We start from the raw sequence: 7659 nt of genomic DNA on the forward strand, positions 1-7659 counted from the left end.
CTGAGCAGGGCTTGCTGGCAGCACCTATTGCAATGAGATCATTTGATTGGTTCCTATCTCCTTACATGTGTAGGAAACTGACCACTCTGACCTGAGGTAGGTGTCTGCATCCCCAATCTCCTTTTTCATTGGGGTATGTAGCTGTGCCCCTCCATGTTGCTGACTCATAGAACACGCTGTAGTAGCTGGAGCAGCACCCAGCAGCTTTAAGCCATGTTTTAAACAGGATTGACAAAGTGGGTCCGATGTTTGAGCTGTGTGGTGTCTCTAATACTTGACCCTGCTTAATACTCAGGAAAGTAGATTTCTTTGTTTCTGACTTGAGATTTTCCATGGCTTTTAAAGTCACTTTATCTTTACTTTTCAGATATTGGTGAACAAGGCCGCCAGAGGATTCAGGGGGCCTGCGGCAAAGCAATTTTGGAGGTCCCTTCCATAAAAAAACTTGCAATACTATAGAATACTATATTCTCGTGGGGGCCCTTGCAGGGCCTGGGGCAAATTGCCCTACTTGCCCCCACCTCTGGGCGGCCCTGTTGGGGAATCCTTATAATCCCCTTCATTAAGGCCTCAATACTACAACAATGGATACTTTAGAAATACCCACTGATACTTATAATTTTTATTGCTCTTAGTTTTTAACATAAATGTGTGCCCCCCCAGTCTCTGAGAGCCCGATCAGTTATTAACAATTACAATATCAAATGGCACATCTCAGTCAGATTCATCCCTTCTGCAAGACAGCAGCTCTTAATGTAAGATACAAAGAACCCCCTACTCACACATCAGACAGTACCGGAGCCTCCTCTAACCCTCTTCAAATGGCTGGTGAAAAAAAAATGGGCTCCATAAGCGTCCCCTAGAAATTGCCAGTTTCACACCACGTCAGGCATTCCAGAGGCCTAGCGCCCACCCAGAGAAAGCTCAGCCAACAGACCCACTGCTACAGAAAGACAAATAGTTCTCACCTTTCTAGTCAAAGGACTTCTGTGTGCATCTTAGAGAAACTTTTCAATTTTATTATAAAATGGCATTACTTCTTTTTATTGCACACTTAGTGGAGATTTCTTGTAGAGATTAATCATATGATTAACTGTTAGATGGACTTTTAATACTGTATAGGCCATATATTGTTAAATGTCCTTCTTGACCCTTTATTTGCAACTGGAAATGCTCATGAGACACAATATGAGAGACAAATCAATACAATGAGATATTTCATCCAGAGCTTCCTGCCCTACCCTAAATGTACATTATTTTAAATCTTATTATTAAAAAAAAGGTACCAGATCAAATTCACAACTACCAAAAGCCATTAAAATCCATGTAGTTCTACCTGCTTATAGTAGCAGTGAATCTGTTGCCAGCACAGAGTGCCCGAGGCAAAGCAACAGCGGGTTCGTTGCCCGGTGTGCTTCGCGCCAATAAACACACCAGGGGGAGAAGCAAACAAAGTTTATTTGGGATCCCAAAGCGGTGCAAGGAGACAGGCACATCTCAGATCAAGCACATTAACAGGAACAGTTTTTCTTCTTTTATACATTTTGCAGTTAAGCCTCACCCCCCCCTTTCCCCTCTAGCCCTCCCTTTCTCCCCCCCTTCCTCCCTCTACCCCTCCCATCCCTGGTAATAGTTAAGTCATTCTTGGCAGCTATAAGCCTAGCTTGTTAGTAACTTCTTTAAACTGTTATCTTGTCCTTTTTCCCTTCAGCCAGAAACATGCAGGCCTCATTATTACCGCTTGAGCAGGGGGTTGCACACAGATAACTGGTTGCTTACATATTCCAATTGCACCTGGCTTTTGAGGTTGATTAGAGTTTAAACATGGAAGGATAGAGTTTGGTTCACTTAGGCCTAGTGCAGGAAGCTTCATTGACACTTAGTGGCCTTCCACCCTCCCGAGTTACCTAGGGTGAGGCCTAGTGACGTCAACAACTCCCTCCTTTGAGAATACTCAACAAGCTTTTGGCTGAGTTTTCTCATATTCTGTGGACAAGATATGATTAAGTGCTATGAAGCTGGGGTTTTCAATGAGAGGATATGCCGGGATTTTTGAGGAACGGGGGGCACAAAGCTTACGGAGGAGCATTTTAAAACAAGCAATTAGGAGGAGGGTGACCAGGCACAATACCACACCGGTGAGGAGGAGACGCACAAGGCCACCCCCCAGTCCTCCTATGTTGGGCAACCAACTTCAAAGGGAATTGAAAACTGTGGGTTTCCTTTCCTGGGCCTTCCACTGCTTGAAAGCCTGTTTGGCCGACAGGATGTGCTTGTTAATGTCCTGTGAGTTTTCCGGGACCTAAGTACAACATTCATTCCCAATAAAGGCACACACCCCGCCCTGGGAGGCTAAAACATAATTTAAGGCCTGTCTGTTTTTCAGGGACAGCAACCGGAGCTGGTATAGCTTTGAGTTAAGGCTCTTCTCTATGGCCAAGGTTTCATTGGCGAATGTGGTGAGAAACACAGAGAGCCTGCGATAAAATTGGGTTAGCCGTCCCACCCCATGGGATGGGAGGAGGATTATACCCAACCTGTCTCCTTCCTTAATGGGCTCTGAGGTGGCATACAAAGATTAACGCTGCCTGGGGCGGCCAGGGGTTGTCCCTTAATGCATACTGGGATTCAATGGTACAGTTTTGTGACAAGGGGGTACCCGAGGTATTTCTTCCCCTACTGAACCATCCCCAACAGATATCTGACCAATTTTGGGGAACTACCCTTCAGGGTAACCCTGCTGCGTGGTGCGGGACTTGGGAGCATACTCAGCAGTTAGAGAGGTTAAACTCTTGGGCAAAGCAAACCTTCAAGGACTTATATGTGTTTGTTTCCAAGTTAGTAGGGATCCCTTTCTATCCCACATGTGCCTGGGGGGAAAGGGAGGTAACGAAAGGAGTGTCCCTATGGCAAAGAGTACCACTGTGGCAGACCCTGGACCTGAACTCATGCTGGGCAGGTGACCCTAAGGCCTAACAATTACAATTCCCCAAATACCCACAAAATATCAATTACCAATAGTAGGCAGATTAAAAACAAAAAGACCAGGCCACCAGGTTAGGCCGGCCCTGTGAAAGTAAACACAACCAACGCTTAGAGTTTTCACGGGGAGTGCGCTGTGACTGTCCAAAGAGACCCCAGGGCATTCCCAGCAGGCCTTATTGTCTTTTGCATAACAGTTTAAGTCTCAGGTCGTCGCTGGTAGTCCTTTTCCGTAGGCTGGACGGTCCACCGTTCAGGAGCAGGCACTGCCTTCAGACGGGAGTGATGAATCCAGTTCTTGTGTCCCTTGACCTTTGCTGCTGTGTGGGAGACCAGCAGGACGGTGTGGGGTCCCTTCCACTTCTCTTGGAGAGGCTTGTCCTTCCAGGTCCGAATGAGAACGGAATCGCCTGGCTGCAAGGAGTGGACAGGGGCATCCAGCGGGAGAGGCTGCAAATCTCTGGTATACCTGTGGAGAGAACAGAGAACAGCAGACAGAGAGCACATGTACTGAGATAAAAAAACACACCCCATTTCCCACTCCCCTGACAGAACCGGTGTACCTTTCATAGGCCATGCCCTTCCAAACATAATCTCGAAGGGACTGAGCCCTAACCTGCCCTTTGGGAGAGAGCGCATGTGGAGCAAAACAAGGGGTAAGGCATCAGGCCATCCGCTGAATCGATCCACCAAAACGAAAAGGTATTTGAATCCTTGGGTCAGGGGGAACTCAGTAAAGTCTATTTGCCAAACCAGCCCCAGGCCTGGGGTAGGTTCCAGAGTGGCTGGTGGCACTGACACTCCTGGTCGAGGGTTGTTCTTTTGGCAGACTAGACATTCAGCCTGTACCTGGGAGGCCAGGGGTGTAAGAGCCTCCCTGCCAGCATATAATTCTTTGTTTCTTCACCAGAGTCAGTTCTTAATGTCTTTTGTAGTCAGGAATTCCTGGATTTTGTGGTTTCAATGAAGCAAGTGTTCCTTCTTCTCTTTTCCTGAAACAGTGTGGTTCAGCATCATACAGGGGAGAGGTTACTAGCACATCACCCTGTCTTTAAGTAGGCTTATCATCAGTTGGAGAGTCCTCCCGAGGTGGAGGGGTCTTTTTACAGTGAGAAGCCTGGGTTCAGGTGGGCAGTCCTTGGTACTTCACAGCAGTGTTGGTGGTTAACAGGACTTGGAAAGGGCCTTTCCAGTGTGGAGCCAAAGCAGTTTTTCGTTGATGGACTTTACATAGACTCAGTCTCCTTGTTTCAATGAATGGCAGGGCTGCTAGGGTCTTTGCGTAGCACTTCTTTTATCTGTGAGAAAAGAAACCTAACACATTTCATTAATGCCTGACAGTGTTTTGCAGATCTCATAGTTGCTTGGGCACATTCAGGCCCCCCCTTTTCTTGGCTGTCGGCCAAGTCTTAGCTCTGGGCAGTGTCCTTGGATGGTGCCAGCATCTTATCTTTGGACTGAGCTTGCTAGCTATATTTTTTCCCTCAGTTAACTCGTTCTGTTCTTTTTCCTTCTCTCCTTCTTGGCTTCTTTTAACTTAGAAAGGAAACTTCCACTCTTCACTCATACACCTTTTCCCAACAATGAACACATACACATTGCCATTATCCAGCAAAATAACTTCTATACAGAGCTTTGGAGCAACAAACCAGGACGAGCACACCCACTTTTGAGGAGTCCAACAAAGTTCAGGAGGCTCACAGTGGCTTTAAGGCAAGGGATGAGACCCACAGCAGCAATTAACAAGTCATCCACATATTGCAGGAGGAGGACCCTGTCCTCATTGTCCCACTCCTCCAAGTCTCTGGCCAGGGCCTGGCCGAAAAGGGTGGGGGAATTTTTAAATCCCTGGGCCAACACTGTCCAGCAAAGCTGCTTTTTAACCCTCCTTTTGTCTTCCCACTTGCTCCACTCTGGGGCTTGCATGTCTGAGGGCTCAATTGCAAGGGTCATTATCCAGGTATTCTCTGGGGGTAAGATGAGGGTTATTTCATCTTGGGTGAAATGCAGGGTGGCTCCTAAGCGACAAAGCAGGTCCCGTCCCAGTAGAGGTGTTGGACAATCAGGGAGGTAAACCAGTTTGTGAGATAGAGTTCTGTTTCCCAAAGCACATTCCGCTGGGGCATATACTGGGCACTTGGTTCCTTTCCCTGTAGCACCCACCACAGTGAGGGACTCTGACACAGGCAGCTGCAGGGGTTGATTTACGGCGGTTCGTGCAGCTCCAGAGTCTATTAAAAAGTTGATGTCCAAGTCTCCCACCCTCATGTTTACTCGGGGTTCCAGGGGCAGGATAGTCCGTCTCCCCTGACACTCCTATTCTTGATCCTTCGCTGCCATCATAGGGGTACCTTCTCTTTTGGGGCACTCATTTTTCCAATGTCCCTCCTTTCGGCATCTGGCACACTGGTTGTGACTCAGACACCTTTCCTGTGAGCCAGGGCGCCCACATCCTCTCATTCCCCGGCCCCTTCCGCCTTCCTGGAATTTTCCCCTGCCACCAGCCTATACTGCTGCGACCATCATTTTCGCTTGCCTCTTTTCCTTTTCTTAAGACACAACCTGATTACGCTCCATCTCAGACAGCAGGGTCCGCATAAGGACATTACAATCATCACAGTCAGGCTTACAGCTAGCCAGGCACCCTTCAAAGACCGAGATAAACTTGCTTGGGTTCGTAGAGAATTCCCCTGCCTGTGCCTTAAAGGCTGCTAGGTCCACCGGGTTAAAAGGCACATGGGTGTAAACCTGCATAGTAGTGGCCTGATTCCTATCTGAGCCATGTCTGGACACCACGGTCTCAGTGATCAACGGAAAAAATTCCACCGAGGGGGCAATCTCTGGGACCTGAGACACCTTGTCTTTATATGGTGGGGGTGTGATAGCCGAAGGGGACACCGGACCTGCCATTACAGCTGTGGGAGGGTTCTGGGGACTAACAGTAGCTACTACCGAACCTGTCGGAGTCAAATTACACTTTTGCAAAATATCTAACCTATCTCTTAGCAACATAAACAACTGTGCATACATATGTTCATTCCATTTACCCGTTCGCTGACAAAACAGAAGTAATTGAAGGATCATGTTATAATTAAGTGATCCTTTCGGTGGCCACCTTTCCTGGTCCTCTAGCTGATATTGAGGCCAGTCTACTGTACAGAACCTTTTCAGTTTACTTTTAGTCAACGGATCCGATCCAAACACTTTCCAATTCACCAGAATGCATTCCAAGGGTGTACACCTTACCCTGCCTGCCATACTCTGTCCCTGCCCCATAGGGAAACACTGGGCGTCCCCAGGTCATAACAGGTAGACACTGGGCGTCCCCAGGTCAAGACAGATAAAGTCCCCACTGGACTGTTCCTACCTTATCCAAGGGTCCGGTTCTGCACCGTCGCCCTATCCATGGGACCGGTTCCCCACCGTCGCCCGCAGCTGCTTCTCCACTACTCGAGCGCGTTGCACCGTTGTGCCCTCCGGGGTCGACCAAACCACGTCTCCGCCGAGGCCCCCGGTAAAGTCACCGGTGCGCGCTGGGCGTCGGTCGTCGCCGCAATCTGTCGACCTCTGAGAGGGGTCCGGGCAAGGCTAAATTTCAGCCTCGAGCCCCACGTTGGGCGCCAAAACTGTTGCCAGCACAGAGTGCCCGAGGCAAAGCAACAGCGGGTTCGTTGCCCGGTGTGCTTCGCGCCAATAAACACACCAGGGGGAGAAGCAAACAAAGTTTATTTGGGATCCCAAAGCGGTGCAAGGAGACAGGCACATCTCAGATCAAGCACATTAACAGGAACAGTTTTTCTTCTTTTATACATTTTGCAGTTAAGCCTCACCCCCCCCTTTCCCCTCTAGCCCTCCCTTTCTCCCCCCCTTCCTCCCTCTACCCCTCCCATCCCTGGTAATAGTTAAGTCATTCTTGGCAGCTATAAGCCTAGCTTGTTAGTAACTTCTTTAAACTGTTATCTTGTCCTTTTTCCCTTCAGCCAGAAACATGCAGGCCTCATTATTACCGCTTGAGCAGGGGGTTGCACACAGATAACTGGTTGCTTACATATTCCAATTGCACCTGGCTTTTGAGGTTGATTAGAGTTTAAACATGGAAGGATAGAGTTTGGTTCACTTAGGCCTAGTGCAGGAAGCTTCATTGACACTTAGTGGCCTTCCACCCTCCCGAGTTACCTAGGGTGAGGCCTAGTGACGTCAACAAATCTGACCAGTATCATACATTTTAATCTTTATTACCTTGACCCTGCACAATGACCAAGGAGAGTTTGGCAATAAAATGGCGATACAGAAAAGCATTTCCATATTTAAAGCCGTATCCAGGAGACAAGATGCAATCTTCTGGAGAGAGAAAGTCCCAAAAGGCTGCATATGGGGAGTATAAATAGAGCGAAGCTCTACAAGACAAGTTGTCCAGTAGGGAAGGGCAAAACAAACAAAAATGCTCTGCACTCAGTACTTACAGAGCTGTTCAGTGAAGATGGAGCGGGGAGTATTCTCATAGACATTCACCTGCCATGCCAGTAGTGCTGCTCCGTATTCTCTTCCCCCTGCCCCAAATGGTACTATGCAATTTCCAGAAGTTATTACAGCGCGGCTGGAAATAAGTAGGATCTGATACCGATTTAAAAAGGAAAGCAACAAAAGCATGTGTTTGTGCATGGGCTTCTCCTACAC

General features: G+C 48.2%; 1 long non-coding RNA gene across 1 annotated transcript; it reads right to left on the reverse strand.

Moving 5' to 3' along the window:
* Nucleotides 1-1440: 1440 nt before the first annotated feature.
* LOC135973729 (uncharacterized) lies at nucleotides 1441-6803 on the reverse strand. The gene is made up of 2 exons (XR_010590711.1): nucleotides 6350-6803; nucleotides 1441-4280 (listed from the first exon to the last, which is right to left on the reverse strand). It is a non-coding gene; the product is annotated as an uncharacterized LOC135973729 (long non-coding RNA).
* Nucleotides 6804-7659: the final 856 nt, after the last annotated feature.

This window comes from Chrysemys picta, chromosome 10 (assembly GCF_011386835.1).
Source record: "Chrysemys picta bellii isolate R12L10 chromosome 10, ASM1138683v2, whole genome shotgun sequence".
NCBI lineage: Eukaryota > Metazoa > Chordata > Testudines > Emydidae > Chrysemys > Chrysemys picta.